At 39.0% G+C, this 18044-nt stretch overlaps 2 long non-coding RNA genes across 2 annotated transcripts in view; one reads left to right on the forward strand and one right to left on the reverse strand.

Annotated features, from left to right (window-relative positions):
• Positions 1 to 9114, forward strand: part of LOC138743875 (uncharacterized) — a 23642-nt gene extending 14528 nt beyond the window's left edge. Inside the window, exon 3 of the long non-coding RNA XR_011345087.1 lies at positions 8990 to 9114. This is a non-coding gene — a long non-coding RNA (uncharacterized lncRNA). The remainder of the gene's footprint in view (positions 1 to 8989) is intronic.
• The window catches only part of LOC138743874 (uncharacterized), a 205200-nt gene that overhangs the window by 2514 nt on the left and 184642 nt on the right, over positions 1 to 18044 (reverse strand). The window contains exon 3 of the long non-coding RNA XR_011345086.1: positions 8891 to 9052. This is a non-coding gene — a long non-coding RNA (uncharacterized lncRNA). The remainder of the gene's footprint in view (positions 1 to 8890; positions 9053 to 18044) is intronic.

The raw sequence follows: 18044 nt of genomic DNA on the forward strand, positions 1-18044 counted from the left end.
ACCCCCTGATGCTTTCTCATTTGAGTGTATGCTCAGTACAATCTAATGGGAGAAACAATTATGTATAATTCCAGATCAAAAGGCGGAGACTGCAGACTCGCTCAGGATAAATGTAAATACCTCCCAGAGAAATGATAAGATGCAATCTTATCATACACTAAGCTTGTTAAACTGTAAATTGAACTTAATATTATGTTTTAATGTGAGTGGCAGTCTGTTTTTTTTCTGGTGCAACAGTATTTCATAATGATTGCCTTGCGTAAATATACAAAATGGTTTGGAATTTCACTCCACTGCTACATAGATTCTCCACACCAAAAATATCCAGATAATACCACTGTAAAGCATACATTTGGAAGGAAAATAATTTATTTGCAGGTAAACTGATGTTGAATATTAAAAGGCTAGAGAATTACTTTCCTTGACTAAAAGGTTTTCATTTTTTGAATGGAACTGGTGCTTTTTGTGCAATGAGTTGAAGTGAAATTCATTACAAGTGTCACTGTGTTGCTGCAGTTAAGAACGATTTTAACTATTTAAAGCCAGATAAATTTTATATAGGATAGCATTACATTGCTTAATCTTATGCACTCTATGTGGACACACGAGAAAAAGTCATTCAGATAAAAGCTGAGGAAATATTTCCCGTGTGCTAAAGTTAAGGTGACTTAGTTATATATTGCCTTCTACTTTATTAGCATGGACTGTTGCAGTAAAATCTGAGAGACAGTGATATTCCAGTTATTTACTGTATCTTCTAAATGGCACAGTACATTTGAATAAACAGCTGTGAATTGTTAAGATTTTAAATTGGAGAATTTTAATTTTTTTAAGAGCATGATGTCACCTAAAAGCAATTCAGGGAACTTCTGCATGGTCAAATGCATTTGGTGCTTGAATTTATTTTTCTGATTTTCCACTTGTATCCTGCCAGTTTATGAAAAGAGTTATATCATCTGTTCAATCTTGGACTCAAATACGGAGTTAAACTCTTGGGAAGCCCATTTCTTCAATTCTTCACATGGGAGACTCCGTTCTGCTTAAAGGGCCAGGCCTCAAAATACTATACATGTAGTGAACCACACACCCAGAATTGGTGCAGCTCTGACTGAAGCAACATCAGGTGGTTTAACGACCAATCCATCTGGGAGAAAAAAAATCAGTCCATCTGTTTGAGATTGGGAAAAAGACTAATTAGAGAGAGCCCCAAGCAGCAGCAACACACTGATGGAGTCTAGACGAATTCTCTCGCTCCTTCACAACAATCATTCAAAATTTACCACTTCAGGCCTCTCGTGCTCCACCCCCAACATCTATTGTTTGGAATTATCTGCTGAAGATACCTGAGCCTTAAATGGTTCAAATGCTCTGGTGCACCGAGTACAACTGAGCATCTTGATTTTCAGGGACCCAGGAGTTTCCCAACCACAATCTGGGGAGTGCCTGGTCAACCATAAAAATACATCCATTCATGCAGTGTGCTCATTCTCCCACTCTTATCTGGTCCAATACATTTTCACATAGGCCCAGGGAATTGCAGGCCACCAGCAGTTTCAGTGTACTAAAGAGATCCAAGCTCTCTGTGAATACAGAACATGAAAGGCTACAGCTCCTTTGCCACTCTATGAGAAAACAGCTCATCTAATTCTAGTTGTACTTCAGTCCCTCTCCTCTGATCTTTGGGTGCAAATGTATTGGAATGCTCCTGGGTTGACAAAAGGTGCTCACTGACCAGTGCGGACAATGAGCATTTGAAGTTATGACCAGCCAGAGTGTCTGGCCCTCTTCTTCAGCTACTTTTGTGCTTTGGAGACTATGGAAAGATTGTACTCCATGCCTGAAGGCATATACCACTTGTAGCCATTGGATGGATGGGATAAAACCCAGAAAAACATTTGGATTTGACTTGTGCTTTTTTTCAATTATTCCAGCATTGCCATGGTCTGCAATAGAATAGGCCCTTGATGGGACTTTTCTTGTAAAGGTTTCTTCAAAAGATATAGGAGGATGTCAGAGTAATATATTGATAGTATATTACATTTTCGGTATGAGTGAGTGGCTAACATTTGTTATACATTTAAGAAATATCTCATAAATTTGAAAGTATCCCTCCTTTTCCTTTCAACACCATATTTCCTGCTCAAGATTGCAGCACTCACTGGCATTTCCTATTGTTGACCTATGTTCAGAAAAGTGGATCCAGGAATTTCTGGCAGAATTTTGTAGCATCCTAAATATTTGAGCCCTCATCAAGGGAAATAAAGATTCAGAGTGAATCCATTTACTCAATCATTTTATCGATGTTGCCTTAACAAGTTCCAGCCTACTTTTAGGTAGTTTTGCCAAAAAATATTTCTCTTATTTAAGAATCCAGTGACAAAATATTTATGTCACTAAGGTTCAAATGTAACCTTACAAATATTATTTCCCAAATGCTTAAAACATCCACAAAGGTAATATGGAATTTTGCTGTGTTCAGATGGTTATAATTATTTCCAGATATGAGCTGTCTCCTGAGCAGTTTCTACTGGTATATTTTCCACAGTGTTTTATGGGAAGGTGTATTCAACCAACGTTTCAGCTTACTGCCAAGAAATTAATCATGAACAATGTTCTACAATCTATTAAAGACATTTTCTTTCCACAAATATTGCTCGTTGCTATGTAGTACAGCACTTTGAATTAATCAACTGTTTATCACTTCGAGGTTCACCTCATCATAGCAAAGTTTTCAGTTAGTAATAAGATCATAGGATCACCTGATTTGTACTCTACTTTCATGCTGTAACTTGCATGTTATGAGATATTCTGTTAAGCTTGTAATGCATCCAAAAGACCCTCCGAATGAGGATAACATTCAAATCAAATTCTATGTTCTAAGTCTATACATTTGTTTGTTTTCTAATCTTTAAGGTCACCTTGTTTCCTTTTCTTGCACTCATATGGTGCATTAGGAGGTCCCTGTACCTGCTCCACTCATTATGCTGTGCAGTCCAAATTTCAACCAGCCCCCTGACTAAAAATATCTCTTCCATAAATTGCATCTGAATCTCCTAGCCTTTATCCTAAACCCATTACACCAGCTGAGCCTTCCTTGTCAATATTCCCCATCCCTTTCTCTCTCTTACCTACCTAGCTTCTCATTAAAAACACTTTCTCATGGTAAATTTATTTTACCAGCCCATTGTAGGAGGAAGATCTAATCATGTCTGTAAGTGCAACTACATCCAGACCATTGCACGTCCTTCAGGTTTTGGCATCTCAGAATATCTTTCAGTTCTGCATTGCCACATTGCATTGTCGGCTGGATTTCCCTGGATGGTCAGAGGTGCTTCTAAAATCTCTCCATTACATCAAATCCAGGAACAGGAGTGTAATTCTATGCATAACTTGCTTTTTGCTGCAACCTTTCACCATTTGTTCCCCATTCCCAGATGAAACCTCAAACTCGGGCGACTTCCTGATTGTTGCCAGTTGCCAAGCACAACTGAAGGAAAGTTTTCACAGGCACTTTGTTGTGGCACATCAGAAATCCTTGTCAGCAATTTAGTCAGTGGGAATGCATTTTATCTGCAGAAACTAATCCTAGTGTCCATACCTAATGCACAGCAGCGCAGTAGATCTCACTCTCTGAAACAGCCCCAGCACATAACTGAAACGCATTAGAATTTCCTTCACCGTTATGGTTAAATATTATAAATGTGGCATTTTCAAATAAATATAAGAACAACAAATATGTCATTTGTTTATTTTGTGACACATTGTCCTTAAACAAAGTTCATGAATTAAAATTAAATGTTATATGTGTTGCCTCAAATTTTGATGAATGCATTGTAACTTCTCATTTTTGTGCGCTGGGAGTGTATAAGTGTCAGTGGCAAACTGCCAGATCACTCAAGAGTTTGTTTTCTCTATCAGACTGGTCTACTGACCTTGTTTTGTTTTCTATTTGCATTGCACGGTATCTGATTAGAGTTTTGTTTTAATTCCAATTAATTCAGTTTGGCAATTGTAAAGCATTTTCAAAATAGCTTTTGCTCCTCTTAATTGAGCACAGCTTTATTGCAGCTGTGGGAGAGTATCAAAGGCGTGTGGGTAGGGTCCAGTTAACATGCCGTTCCAGTCAGCCGTATCCACAAGCTTAGAGTATTTGCCTGTGAGTGACCCCCTTAACATCTTGAAAAACTAGTGTGATTCCCACCTTTCCCATGTTCACATATACAAGTCTGAACAGCATCGTGTGCTTGGTTTTAAGCTTGCCCTGTGCTGGGTGGTCTAGGGACTTATCCTACTTCCCATCTCATTTGCCTGCAAACGCCTTCACCTTGTCAGGGCCAATAATTATCCAGTTGGTGATGCTCAGAGCTGCCATTCCTAAGATTGGATTAGATTGAAGAGGCTGAGGTTTGGTTCCTCTGTGCATTTTCTCAGTCAGTTAGTGTATACACCAGGGGCCTTGGAGGCCTACAGCAGAGCTACACTAACTTTCTCTACCCTCCCTTATTATGGAGCTTAATAACAGCAGGCAGTGTATTAATATGTAAGAGATCAAGAGATTATTGATTAGAATCACTTGCCTAATATCCCCTGTCTGTCATGTAGTTCAGCAGGCTTTCATGATTTTTTGTGTCAGTCTATTTAAATATTCATGACCGAGTTTCTTTGTACCTCTACAGCTGAATTTCTAATTAATCTGTCAAAGAAATACAATATGCCCCAAAGCTTTATTATTATACGGGTCAGCTGCAACAAAAGATGACCAGATAGCCCTAGGGATAATTAATGAAAACAATACAGTGTTTACCTAGGTTCATACCTGGGGTTTAAGTGTGTGTTAAATGAGACTCAGACCACTCAAGTCAGCCTTTGAAGCACCCTCATGTGCCAGACTAAATAATAATGATAGGGAGGAGAACTCGGCTGCCTAACAACATAATCAGCAATTATGACTGTGAAATCCGGAGAAGGGTGGATTTTATCTCATTATAAAGGACCAAGTATAAAGTTTTTATCTGTCATAAGCACTTTTCTTTTGAATTCAAATGATTCCCCCCCCCCCCCTCTAAAGGTGAGTGATCAGGTTCATGAATTTAATTCCAGTGCAGAAAGCTGCTCTAATTAGTGGAATACATTGGCTAAAATATGAATGACATTTGCTCCTACAAGCAGTGGCCCATTAATGCAAGATTTCATCGTTTAAGTTGAACTGTATATTGTTCTCATGTCAATTAATTTCTGTCGTCACTGTTGCTTTCGTTGCACTAAGTCATCCATCCTAACAATTCTGTAATTGTTTGAGTGTTGCATTGATTTTTAAGCTGTTTTTACTGGGATTCTATTTAATTTTAAAGCTTATCTCTGATAACCTTAAAATTGCAGTATTCCTTTCCCCAGGACTTGTTTTGGACATATTTCGATATTTTGTTTTCATTAATTGTTCTGAGATGCATCCTGAAAGAGTTGCTGTGAAGTTAAACCACAGAAACAAAGCAGAAATAGGTCAGACCTGTTACTTAAATTTCAAGTCCAGCAAGTTTAGATTCGAGCCAGAACCTCACTTTCAGTTGATTTGTCTTTCCTTCAGAATAAAAGCAGAACCAAGTAAATATTAACTGAAGCAATCTAATTGCTCAAAGATAAGACCTCCATTCAAAGGTGAAAGGTTTAATATTACTTCAAGATTATTATAGAGTAACTCAGGCCATAATTATAACTGGAAAAGGACAGACATTATTAGTTATACTTCTGAACAAAGCTGGCTACAGTCCTTTTACTACCTCAGGTTATAATTTTTCACAATCACTTTGAAAAGATTTTGGTTCCAATTAAGTCCAGAAAACCAAACAGAATGTCTGTTCTAATAATATGACTATATGGGCTTCATTAAGCTTGACATAATTTTAAATTAGAAAAAATATACCTGCAAGTATTTCTTTATCGTTAAGAGAGTGATCCAGATAAATGCATTAAAGCAGAAAAGCACTTCAAAGTCAGAACAATGAAAGTTACTTGCTGTCAAATATAGTTTTGTTAAAAGGTGGGGATATGCTTAAATTAATGCAATCAATTCCCCAACAGATTTGATAATTTAGTGTTTCTATTAAGTGAATAGAAATGGAAAATGTGAAACCATTTTGGTCTGGAACCATTTTATTCATTCATATTAGCACAAAGCTTATAGCTGTGAATTCTTGTCACTAAATATTATGCTGTGATTACATCTGTTATAATGTTTACATTCCATGTTTCATACTGGGATTTTTATATACCACACGGCACTGATTTGATTTAATTTTAGCTGGCAAGTTTAGATGGAAAATGTAACATAATAAATGTCTTTTTAATTTTATTTGCAGATATGATAGAAAGGTCATTTTACAAAATGCATAGGCATAATTTTATTAATTGTGAAAAAGAAATTAACATTTCAGGCTAATAATAGAAGAGAAGGGTTTTGAACAATAAGACCCATTGTTTTAATATATCCTTTCAAAAAGGAAAATGTAAAAGGGACCAAATAATTGTGGTTAACCTTGCATGGCTGTTGATTCAATATTTTCCATATAACCTAGTAAAAACTACTCTTTTCAAAATTTTCACAAGAGCAGAAAAGCGAGTTTGCATGGGCCCACTAGATGTAGTACGTCACATGGCTTTGGAACTGATAAAATTGAGATACATTATTCATATGCACAAGTTGCAATTTTACCCATTAAAAATTATTCTTCAAATCTATAATTTGGATTTACAATGTGATTCTATTCCAGAAATGTTACATTTCTAGGTGGTTGAGAGATATAAAACAAGATATAATATTCTGTGCTCTAGGCAAAGCAACTTGGACAAATCCATTCTGCTGAAAACTCTCTGTTCCACAGCAACCTTCAATGGCTACAAAACATTTAGGTCTGTTTCCTTTCTAGTTTTCATGCATTTGCTAAAAATGTTCAAGGTTCCATTGTTTGAGTTCATAAGCATTGTTGCTTTGTTTTGGTTGTAAGAACAGTTACATCACGTCATTTTCTTTTGGTGCATGGGAAGTGAGATATTCACATACTTTATATTTATAGGCTCCAACCTCTGTTTTGATACTGGTATTCTCAAGGCTTTAGAATTGTAGACAACATTACCTTTTGCCCATAATAAAATATTAATATTGTAACTTTCAGTTATTAATGCTTATTAGAAATAAACTTTCAGATGAAAATACAGCGAGACTCAACTTGGTGCATACCTACAATGGATTCCTATTAGGAAGCCACAGTTTTCTTTAAATGTGTGTTAAATTGTACTTCTGAACATGAGACTATCCATATCTCAGTACGATTTATGAGTATATTCTCAGAAAAATAAACAGCTGTTGACTCGAGAGTGCTGCAATATACTTAATATATTAAGAGCCAAAGGTAGTGATGGAATGGGAGAAGAACTTTAGGTGTAATTTATCCTGGAATGAATCAGAGCCCATTTAATTGTGTTTACCGGTAGAAGTGAGAGTATTTGGATGGATTGTGGGGAATAACAGAGTTAGATGAATAGATGTATGGAGTAATTTGCATTGTTTCAGGAAATTCACCACAGGATTGGATAAATTGAGCTTTAGGTCATTTCTAAATACTAACACGTTCATGTTTCAGATTTTTCTGCTAATCCAAATCTACCTGGTCCGTTAAAAGGGATTCTGCAGACTTCCACTTCCTTGCACTATCCAGTCCTGCGTGTACAATTCTATCTGATGAGTATTAAGCAAATATATTTGATTGGCTTCTCAGCTTACTTAGGATCACGTGCTTCACTGTCTCTAACACTTCCTTCAAAGTTTTGGAAATGCTAGCACAAAGTTTCCATGCACTCATGTTGACTCAGCAATCGACATTCCCTTAGTTCAAGGGTAATGTCTGTTACCCAGCGGTGAGTATACTTATTGATTGGCTACCCACCAATTCCTATCCTTTTATTATCTTACTCATGTCATTGTAATGCTAATGTAAGTGTAATGCTGTGAGGAGGTACCACAATGCCTCTACTTTCTGAGTGGTCTCAGGAGATTTGGCATATTGTTGAATACATTATTGAACTTCTACAGATGTACTGGAAAAGCATCCTGACTTGGTTGCATCACAGCCTGGTTTAGTAAGAATGCAGAAAAAGTTGCAGAAAGCTGCAAATCCAGCTAAGTCTATCATGGGCACTGACTTTGCATCCACTGAAAGCATTTACGTGAGATGCCGCCTCAAGAGGGCAACCAACATCGTGAAGGATCTGCATCTCCCTGGAAAAATCATCCTAATGCTATCTTCAGGCAGAAGGGATAGAACCCTCTAGGTTCAAGCTCTTTAAACTCCTCATACTGCCAAACTTAACTAGAAACTACTCCCAAGAATATAAAAAAAAATCAGTCTGCATTATTACATGCATTCACTGTGAATATTTATCTATCTATACTTTTATATTTATTTTCTATTTTTGTCTTAGCATTTTGAGGTGAATTAATTTATAGATTTTGTAGTTGGTGCACATTATTTCCTGTTCAGCTGCAGCTTTGTTGCATCTGTACATTGTAGGAAAATGCATGACAATAAATTCTTATCAAACAATCATTTTCTTCTTCCTTCCCTGAACCAAATGTGCTGACAGGAATGAATTACTTCACCAATTCTTACTTCTTGCAGAATAATGTTCATTAATGTACACAATGGTTTAATTCCCCTTCTTCACACCTGGTAGAAAGTATAAGGCCCCTTATCAAGAGAGTAGAAGGAGTTCCAAGCTAGATTTCCAAGTGCTGGCAGTGTTTCAGCTAGAAGGTGAGTGTGGTACATTGGGGTGTAGTGAAATAAGCAGTATTTAGGCGAGTGCTGCATTTCAAGATGCAATCTCAAAATTTCACCTTGTCTGTCAGTTTACTGAACTTTTTGAACCATTATATTCAGGTCCTCAGGGATTAGCTTGGGATTCATCTCCCTGCCATCTTCTCTCCTGCCTTCAGATTGCATGGATCTTGGAATCCAGTCGGTGATCTCCAAGGTCAAGTACCCCAGATGATGGAAATCTGAAAACAAAGAAAAAAATGGTACTGCTATTTTCAGCATATCGGGAGGCACTGCTTTCGAGAGAAATGGATTAAACCTTTCAGGTGAGTGATGCTTCATCAGAGCTATTCATCGACAATTCCATATTCAGAAGGAAAAATGCCTTTGTAAGCTGCTCGTCTTATAATCATTCACCTCACCAATGATGAAGTTCTTGCGTCAATTAACTGGTGTCTAGTTTCTCCACGGTACAGTTGGGATGCTCCTATGCTCCAATTAACATGACAGATGTTAACTTGCCATGTAAAGCAATATAGTTACTTAGATATCAAGGTAGAGCAGAGGACATAGGAAAATACAGCTAGGGTGTTTCTGTCCCAAATATGATGTTCAAATCAAACTACAACTTGATAGATATCCTTCTGGTCAAAAAATAGAGAGTACTTTATATTGAATGGGCAGAACATGTAACTTTAAAGTTGGGAATGAACTAAGTCCTGCAGAGCATTGCTATCACAGGTCACCCATCTCAGCTTTTCCCAAAATCCACATGGCATTGAATCTCCCTTGGTTGACTTTCACACTGGGCGAATTTAACATGTGCAGTAAGTGATGCAATTTGCGTGCTTTCTCCTTGATGAAAGACCACTGTTACATCTCAGACAGCAGCAATAGAAAATCATCTAGACAATGTTATATTTAAAATAATATCTTTATTATTAATTACTGAAATTTATAACTTATCTAAACTTAACCCCCAACTATGCATGAATATATGTGTGTGGGGTGGGGTACATATCCCAAACTATTGTAGCTGAGGCCCAATTCTAGAACATCAATTCAAATTTCAGCCTCAGAAATCCAGTTTTAATCATGAAGTAGGTGGGAGAGACTGGGAGACAGACCATTCTGAACTCATGAAATCCTTGTCAAGTTGCTTCCAGAGAAATGTCCTTTCAGACAAGTAGTAGTCAAAATTCCCCTTTTCTTCGCATAGAGGAAATGAAGCTCGTGAAATGAGTGCACATTGTCCCAGTCTGCTGTCAGCCACAGTCATTTCCACTTGCAGCTTGATGCATTAACTCTTAAAGTGACAGTCCCACTCACATGGAAATGAAAATGGGAGCACGTAATACCACACTAACATTCCATTGGTAAACTGTGATGGCGCTGTCAGTCCTCATTGGGAGCTTAACTATCAGAATGGTCATCTAAAATCAACTGAGGTGAACTGAGAGTCAACTGAAGTCAGAGGCAATTACACAAGAGAGATATGGTTGGGCTTGTAGTGGATGAGAAGATTAAGAAGAACACATAACTGGATGTCGAGTAGCTTGCAGTATTCCCTTTAAGGCCCTCTGGCTTACAGCAGTCTCTGCCTATTGATCACAGGGTCCTCTAGAGGCCCACAGGTGTTAATTTGAATGTTGTGACTCCCATCTGAAAACGGAGTATCTGATCTATGCATTCATAATAGCCCAACCTGAAAATACAACAAGAAATCATTTTTTTTGGTGAGTACATGTATATAATGTTTCATTGTATGGGTTAAAAGGAAATGACATTTTTGTTTTCAATTAAATAATATGATTGATTTGTATTCAGAATATTTACTGATGCCGGACTTTCACAAAGAAATTCAGGTGGCATTCTGAACCTACTGAAAGCCATAATGTTATGAATATTACGTTATCAATCTGAAAGGTTATTTCTTGCAAGTTAAACTAAAGCAGAAAGAGAGGTTAAAATATGTGGTCATCATTAAAATATTTAAATGAACTGATGATCTCCTGAGAGTAATTTGGATATTCACCAGTTCAATTGCCCCGCTTGGAAGTAACTAGAATGTTTGCAACTTTTGCGCTGTATTTGCCCATGAAATAAGCTTTGATTTTTCTTTCATGTCACTATCAAGAATGCTTTTTTTACACCTTTGTGACATTGCCCACCTAGTATTGTGAGTAAAACCCTCTTCTAAGACCATACCAATGCTCTCCCAGCCAGGGCTTTCTGATTCTATCCTTTACAAATTTGAGATTATCTTAAACTCTGCCACTTTTGTCCCAACTTGTACGTCTTATTCAGTCTTCACTTGATAAAACAAACTTTTGAGGTTAAAATGCCATCAAGGTCTCACGTTTCCATACCTCTCTCTGTAAGCTTCTCAGAGGTATCTTAAATTTTTATATTTTAAATTTAAATTTAGGCATACAGCACGGTAACAGGCTATTTCGGCCGATGAGTCCATGCCGCTCAATTTCTACCCAAGTAAACTACAGCCCAGGTGTGCTTAGAAGGGTGGGAGGAAGCTGAAGCCCCCAGGGAAAACCCATGCAGACCGGGGAGAAAGTACACAAACAGCTTGGGATTTGAAATCCGGTTCTGATCACTGGTGCTAGTAAAGGTGTTGCGCTAACTGCTATGCCAACCATTCTGCCCCAGTCATTTAATGTGCTTGCCCTTCTTTTGTCCCTTCCTTCCCTAAACCTCTGTGTCTCTACATCTCTTACCTGCTCTAAGTTGCCCATTAAAATCCACTTCTTTGATCAAGCATTTGGATATAGACTCAAAATCTTTGTTTCGCTTGGTATCAAGTTCTGTCTAACAACATTGCCGTGAAGTGTCTTGTGATCAATGCTGAGTTAATGGTGAACCAAAAGAGAAGAAAAGTCATTGTTACCTTGGGATTTTAAATTCCCACCAATGCAAAGCCACCAATTAGATAGAGTGCCACTGGGAACTACGTTAAATCTGTCTCTCGTGTGACCCTGGTGAACCTATATATACGGTAAGTTCAAAACACCCAGTTTCACAAAGGAACCCAAACTGAAAATTATTTTTCTTTACATGAAGAAATAAATGATTACTTCAGTTCATGTTGGCATTGCAATGTATATATTTCATTGAGAGAAAAAAAGAAAATATAATTATTTTATAATGCGTGCTGAATGAGGCAGGTTAAGATTAAATCCTAATAAGTACAGCTCCATTCTGTTCAAACTTTCCTTGAAGGATGATCCCTCCACACATTGAGACATTCTAGTGAATTTTCTCTGAACTGCCTCCTTAAATTAGGGAACCAAAAATTTTCAGATTTCAAATGTATTGTCAGGGTGCATACATGTTATCACATACCACCCTGAGATTCTTTTTATTTCCTAAAGGCCAGGCAGAATTAACACTGTTATGAGCCCAGAGGACTCCAAAACCCAGCAGCAATAGATATTCACCAAGATAAATGGTTACTTAAACAAAAGTTGCTTTTAATTATCTTTAAACATGAAAACAGAATCACTATTACTATGCTAATTGACTTAACTAACCTCACTCCCTTCTAATTCTTAGCGCACGTGCATGTAATGTGTGTGTGTAAGTTCAGAAAAATTATTTGATTCAAAATCCAGTCTCACTTCTCATTCCTCCAAGTTCACTGGTTGCAGGCAATTCTTATACTGTGCACAGAATTTAACATTTATAAAGTTAAATTGTTACTGTAAATGGTTACTGCTCAGCAAGGTTCTTGTCGATTTTCAGAGAGAGATTTGTTGTACATTTATGTCCATCTGCCACTCCAGTGTCTCGCCAAAGAAACTTGCCCCATCAAGGTTCTCCAGATGATAACCTCTTCCTTTCGGGTCACCACAGAGTTCCTTCTTTTTTCTCTTATTCCAAGTGAAACATTAGACAGCCAGTCCCCTCCTCTTGCATGACCCACAAGGCCTTTTATCCAGGCTGAACCAAGAACTCACATCCCATATTCCAAATGGGGTTTTCCACAAGCTTGCCAGCTTGTCCTGTTCCAGTCCCCGCTGCTGTTGCTGGCTGTAACACTGTAGAAGTGATCTCTGTGTGTGTGTCTCCCTCCCTGAGAGAAAAGCCAGTTTGACTCTCTCTGCTTGCAAAACCATATGACCCTCTTAGAACAGCAAGTTCCCTTCCTGAAAGAAGGTGGCTCCGACCAGCTCTTTCATCTGTTGCCTTTTTGTAAACAACAATCCATGAGTGAAGTCTCTTGGGCACTCTCCAAAGCTCTTGCTAAGGTTGTCTAGCATTAGCAGAGTTCCAGTATTTCAAATAAGATCCCTTCCCAATTTATCTCCCAAAAACATATCTATATACTCTGTCATACCACTTATTGGTAGTGTAATGAAACTACTCAAGAAAAGATACTGTACATATACAGAGGAGAGAACTGTAAACAAAGAAAGAGTACAAATTAACTGTGCAATATAGAAAATAAATATTCAATAATAAATAATGTAAAGAATAAGAGTCCTTAAATAGGTCTCTGAGTTTGTTGAGGAGTCTGATGGTGGAGGGGTAGCAACTGTTCCTGAACCTGATGGTGCGAGTCTTGTGGCCCTGATGGCAGCAGCAAGAACAGAGTATGGCCTGGGTGGGGTGGACCCTTGATTATTGCTGCTGCCTTCCAATGGCAGTGTCCCATGTAGATTTTCTTGATGGTGGGGAGAGTTTTTCCTGTGATGTACTGGGTTGTGTCCACTACCTTTTTCAGGGCTTTCTGCTCAGAGGTATTGGTTACCCCCACACACATCTTTAGAAGTTTGCCAAGGTTTTTGATGTCATGCTAAACCTTCACAAACCTCTGAAAAAGCAGAAGTACTGATGTGCTTTCTTCACGATGCCATTTGTGCATTGCATCCAGGAAAGGTCCTTTGAAATAATGACTCCCGGGAACTTAAATTTGCTCACCCTCTCCACCTCTGATCTCTCAATGATCACTGGATCATTCACCTCTTGAATTGCCAAGGAATAGAAGGATGTGAACTAAGTGCTAGTTAACGAGTTTAGTATTCAAAGGCACTTGATAGTTAGAATGGATATGATGGGCCGCATGGACAGTTTCTGTGCTGTAAGACTCTATGTCTTTATGACTACATAACAGTTGGTAGCATTCAGCACTTGAGGCTTGGTTATTGACATAATTCGTGTATCTTACTAACTGTACCCAGCAATATTTTCATGAAGCTTAAAATTAAATCTATTTCAGGAAAAAAACAACCGCAAATATAATCTGAATAATAATAATAAATAGTGTGGGTATATTTTGGACCTATTTATGTTTGGAGTGTAGCAAAAGATAAGATCACAGCCACAGCAATGTTCCATTAACAAATATAATGTAATTAGCTTGAAAGGATGTTACAGAATTAAAATACAAAAGGTGACACCCTCTAGATTTTTTTGTTTCAGTTTACGGTGGCCGTACATGCAATGTTGTAAAGGAAGAATGTGAATCATATTTTTCGTTGCTCCTGGCTTGAAAATGTCAATCAGGTCAATAGGAACAGTGTGACTGAAGCGTCGCCAATGACTTCAAATGAAAACAAAGCGTAAAAGTGTAGGGAATAGTATGGTTATGATGTCTATGTTTTATTTTCCATCACAAGTGTTTCCTATAAATTGTGTGTGGGACAAAGGCAAAAAGAATGAAAAACAAGGTACCTGATGTTTCCTTTCCCCACCCTCTGTGGTCCACTCCCAAAGGGATCTCTCCCCTGACGAGATACAAAATTCAGCTCGCCATTGTTTTGTAGTTGAGCGTGCGGTTATGGTTTCAATGTACTCATTTCATGAGTAGAAATTGCAGTAATTAAAGGAAAATGGTTAGTGCGCATTGCCCCTCCACCTTGTGCAAGTGTGCTGAGAAGCCGGTGTTATTATTGGTGCTGCCACACTGGAGCTCAACCCTCCAGCCAATCCTGACAGTCCATTAGGCAATAGGATAGTATGTGTGGCAGGAATTACATGTTGGTTGCTGTTTGATCTCATTGACTGTTGATTAAGCAAAAATGATTTGTCAAGCGCAAAACAGTTTTGTCTTGGCTTCCAAGCTACTGTATAATCCATTTGTAGATGGCAAGTTTAAATCGAGCATATCATACAACATAGAAGAGCACGAAACAGTCTGGGCCCTTCAGCCCAAGAAGTTGTGCTGACCTTCATAAACCTGTTTCCCATCAATCTAACCATTCCCATCTTCACAATCCAAAACCTTCCACTTTTATTACATCCATGTGCATATCTAAGAATCTTTTAAATGTCCCGGTTGTACCAGGCACTACTATCACCCTCAGTGATGCATTCCGGGCACCTACCACTCTCTGCATGAAAAGAAACCACTGATATCTCCCCTGAACTTTCCTCCATTCACCTGAAACTGATATCCTCTGGTATTGATCCTTAGGAAATAGGTTCTCACTGTTCACTCTTCCAATGCCTCTCATAATCTAAATCATCTCAATTATGTCACTGTCCCTCCAAAGAGAAAAGCCCTACCTCACTCAACTTTCCTTTGTGAGACCTTTTCTCTAATCTAGTCAACATCGTGGTAAATTGCCTCTGCTTCCCTTCTAAATTTTCCATCTGGGCAAATGAACAAAGGGCGCAGAAGCAGGTTGAGCTGCTGAGATTTCGGATTTCAGATTTATTGTCAAAGTGCATACATGACATCACATTCAACCCTGCGATTCTTTTCCTGCGGGCAAGGCTTATTGGTAATGCAAATAAAACATTGTACACAGCGTATACATGTAATCAAATAAAGAACTGTAAACAGATAACAAATGTAAACCACCTGACTGTGCAATACAGTTAAGAATTTAAAAAATCAGTAAAGTGCACAAGTAAGATTCCTTAAATGAGTTTGTCATTGAAGAGTCTGATGGTGGAGGGGGAGCAGCTGTTCCTGAAGCTGGTGGCACGAGTCTTGTGGCACCGATACCTCTTTCCCAATGGCAGCAGTGAGAAAAGAGAGTGTCCTGGGTGGTGTGGGTCTTTGAACCCCCATACCACACTGTGATGCATCCGGTCAGCATACTTTCCACCACATCTCTGCAGAAATTTCCCAGGGTTTCTGATGTCATACCAATCCTCAGTTGACATGCTTTCTTCACGATACCATTGGTGCGTTGGGTTCAGGAAAGATTCTCCAAGATAGTGACTTTCATGAACGTAAATTTGCTCACCCTCTCCACCTCTGATCCCCCAATGATCATTGTTTTTTTTTATATACCTCTGACTTTCCTCTCCTGGTCAACAATCAGCTCTTGGTGCATCGTTCAGCCAAGTTTTTACTCTCCCTCCTGTGTGCTGACTCATCACCTTTCTTTATACAACCCACTGCTGTGGTGTCATTGGCAAATTTGTAGATGGTGTTGTTGTCGTACTGAGCCACACAGTCGCAGATGTAAAGCAGGGGGATAAGAACACAGCCCTGTGGTGCTCCAGTACTGATGGAGATTGTGGAGGAGAAATTCTTACCAATCCTTGCTGATTGTGGTCTGGAGGCGAGGAAATCCATGATCCAATTACACAGTGGGGTGTTGACTCCCACATCTTGGAGTTTGCTGATCAGTTTTGAGGGGATAATGGTGTTAAAATGTAGTCGATAAAGAGCATCCCGATGAATGCACTTTTACTGCCCAGATGTTCCAAGCCTTTGTGTAGAATCAGGGAGGTGGCATCTGTCATAGATCTGATAGGTGAACTGGAATGGATCCATGTCACCACTCAGAGTGGGGCTGATATGCTTCATTACAGCGTTCATTACTGTTGATGTAAGTACTTGTGGTCAATAGTCATTAAGAAAGGTTACTACACTCTTCTTGATTGGTGCCTGTTTGAAGCAAATGGGTATCTCACCCTTCTGGAGTGAGATATTGACGATATTGGTGAAACATAGGTAAGTTGGTAAGCACAGATTTTTAATACTTAGCCAGGTATTCCGTCTGGGTCAGATGCTTACCTCTACTGAAGACAGCACATGTCATCCTCAGATCAGAATCAGAACAAGTCATGAAATTTGGTGTTTTGTGGCAGCATCTTAGAGCAAACATTCATACTATAACCATCTTGCAACATTAATTCTGGCCATGACCAATCTCTCAAAGCATTTTATCACAGTGGAAGTTAGTGCTACTGGGCTGTAATGGTTGAGGCTGCTCACACTACACATCTTGGGCGGTGGGATGATTGACGCTTTTTCAAGAGGTGGGAACCTCTGATTGACACAATGAGAGGTTGGCGCAGATTTTCAGTACCATTCCAGGTAAACCCTCTTGAATGATGTTCTGACGTTGGCCTCAGAGACAGATATCATAGGGTCCTCAGCTTTTTCAGGGATTCTAGTAGACTCTTTCGTTTTTCTTCTCAAAATAGGCATAGAAGTATTCAGCTCATTCAGGTAGTGAAGCATCATAGCCATCTGTAGTGTTTGCCCTCACTTTGTAGGCTGTAATGGACTGCACTCCCTGCCATAGCTGGCGTGTATCTTTCTCCATTTCTAACTTCCTCTGGAATTGGCATTTTGATTCAGAGATGGCCTTCCGCAGGTAGTGCCTGGACTTCTTGTAAAGATCCAAATCTCCATCCTTAATCGCCCTTGTTCTCATCCTCATCTGGTTGTAAATTCTGTTGATTCACCCAGGGCTTTTGGATGGGAAGCACCAGGTATTTGTGCATGGGCACACACTTATCCACGTAGGTCTTGATGAAGTGGGTGACACCTGTTGCATATTCATTCAGTTCTATGGCTGGGTTCTAGAATATGTTCCAGTCCACCGATTCAAAGCAGTCCTGCAGACACTCCCCCGCCTCCCTCATCCACACCTTTGCCGTATTCTCCATTGTTACTGTGATCTTCAGTCTCTGTATGTCAGGAGTAGAAGTACAGCCAAGTGATCAGACTTGCTGAAGTGTAGTTTGGCTCGGTGTATGTTTTTCATGGTGGTGTAGCAGTGGTCCAGTGTGTAGGATCCCCTGCTCTTGCATGTGATGAGTTAGTGATAGTTTGTCAGAGTCCTTTTCAGGTTGGCCTGATTGAAGTCCCCCACAATGATCTGGATGATGGCGGTGAACTCCCTCAGAAGGTGGAACGGATGACACTAGATCTCCAGATGTTCCAGGTCGGGAAAGCAGATCTGGAACATGACCGTCACACCTGCGCACCACGATGAATTGATAATGACACAAATGGCACCTCCCCAGATG

This window comes from Narcine bancroftii, chromosome 10 (genome assembly GCF_036971445.1).
Source record: "Narcine bancroftii isolate sNarBan1 chromosome 10, sNarBan1.hap1, whole genome shotgun sequence".
Lineage (NCBI taxonomy): Eukaryota > Metazoa > Chordata > Chondrichthyes > Torpediniformes > Narcinidae > Narcine > Narcine bancroftii.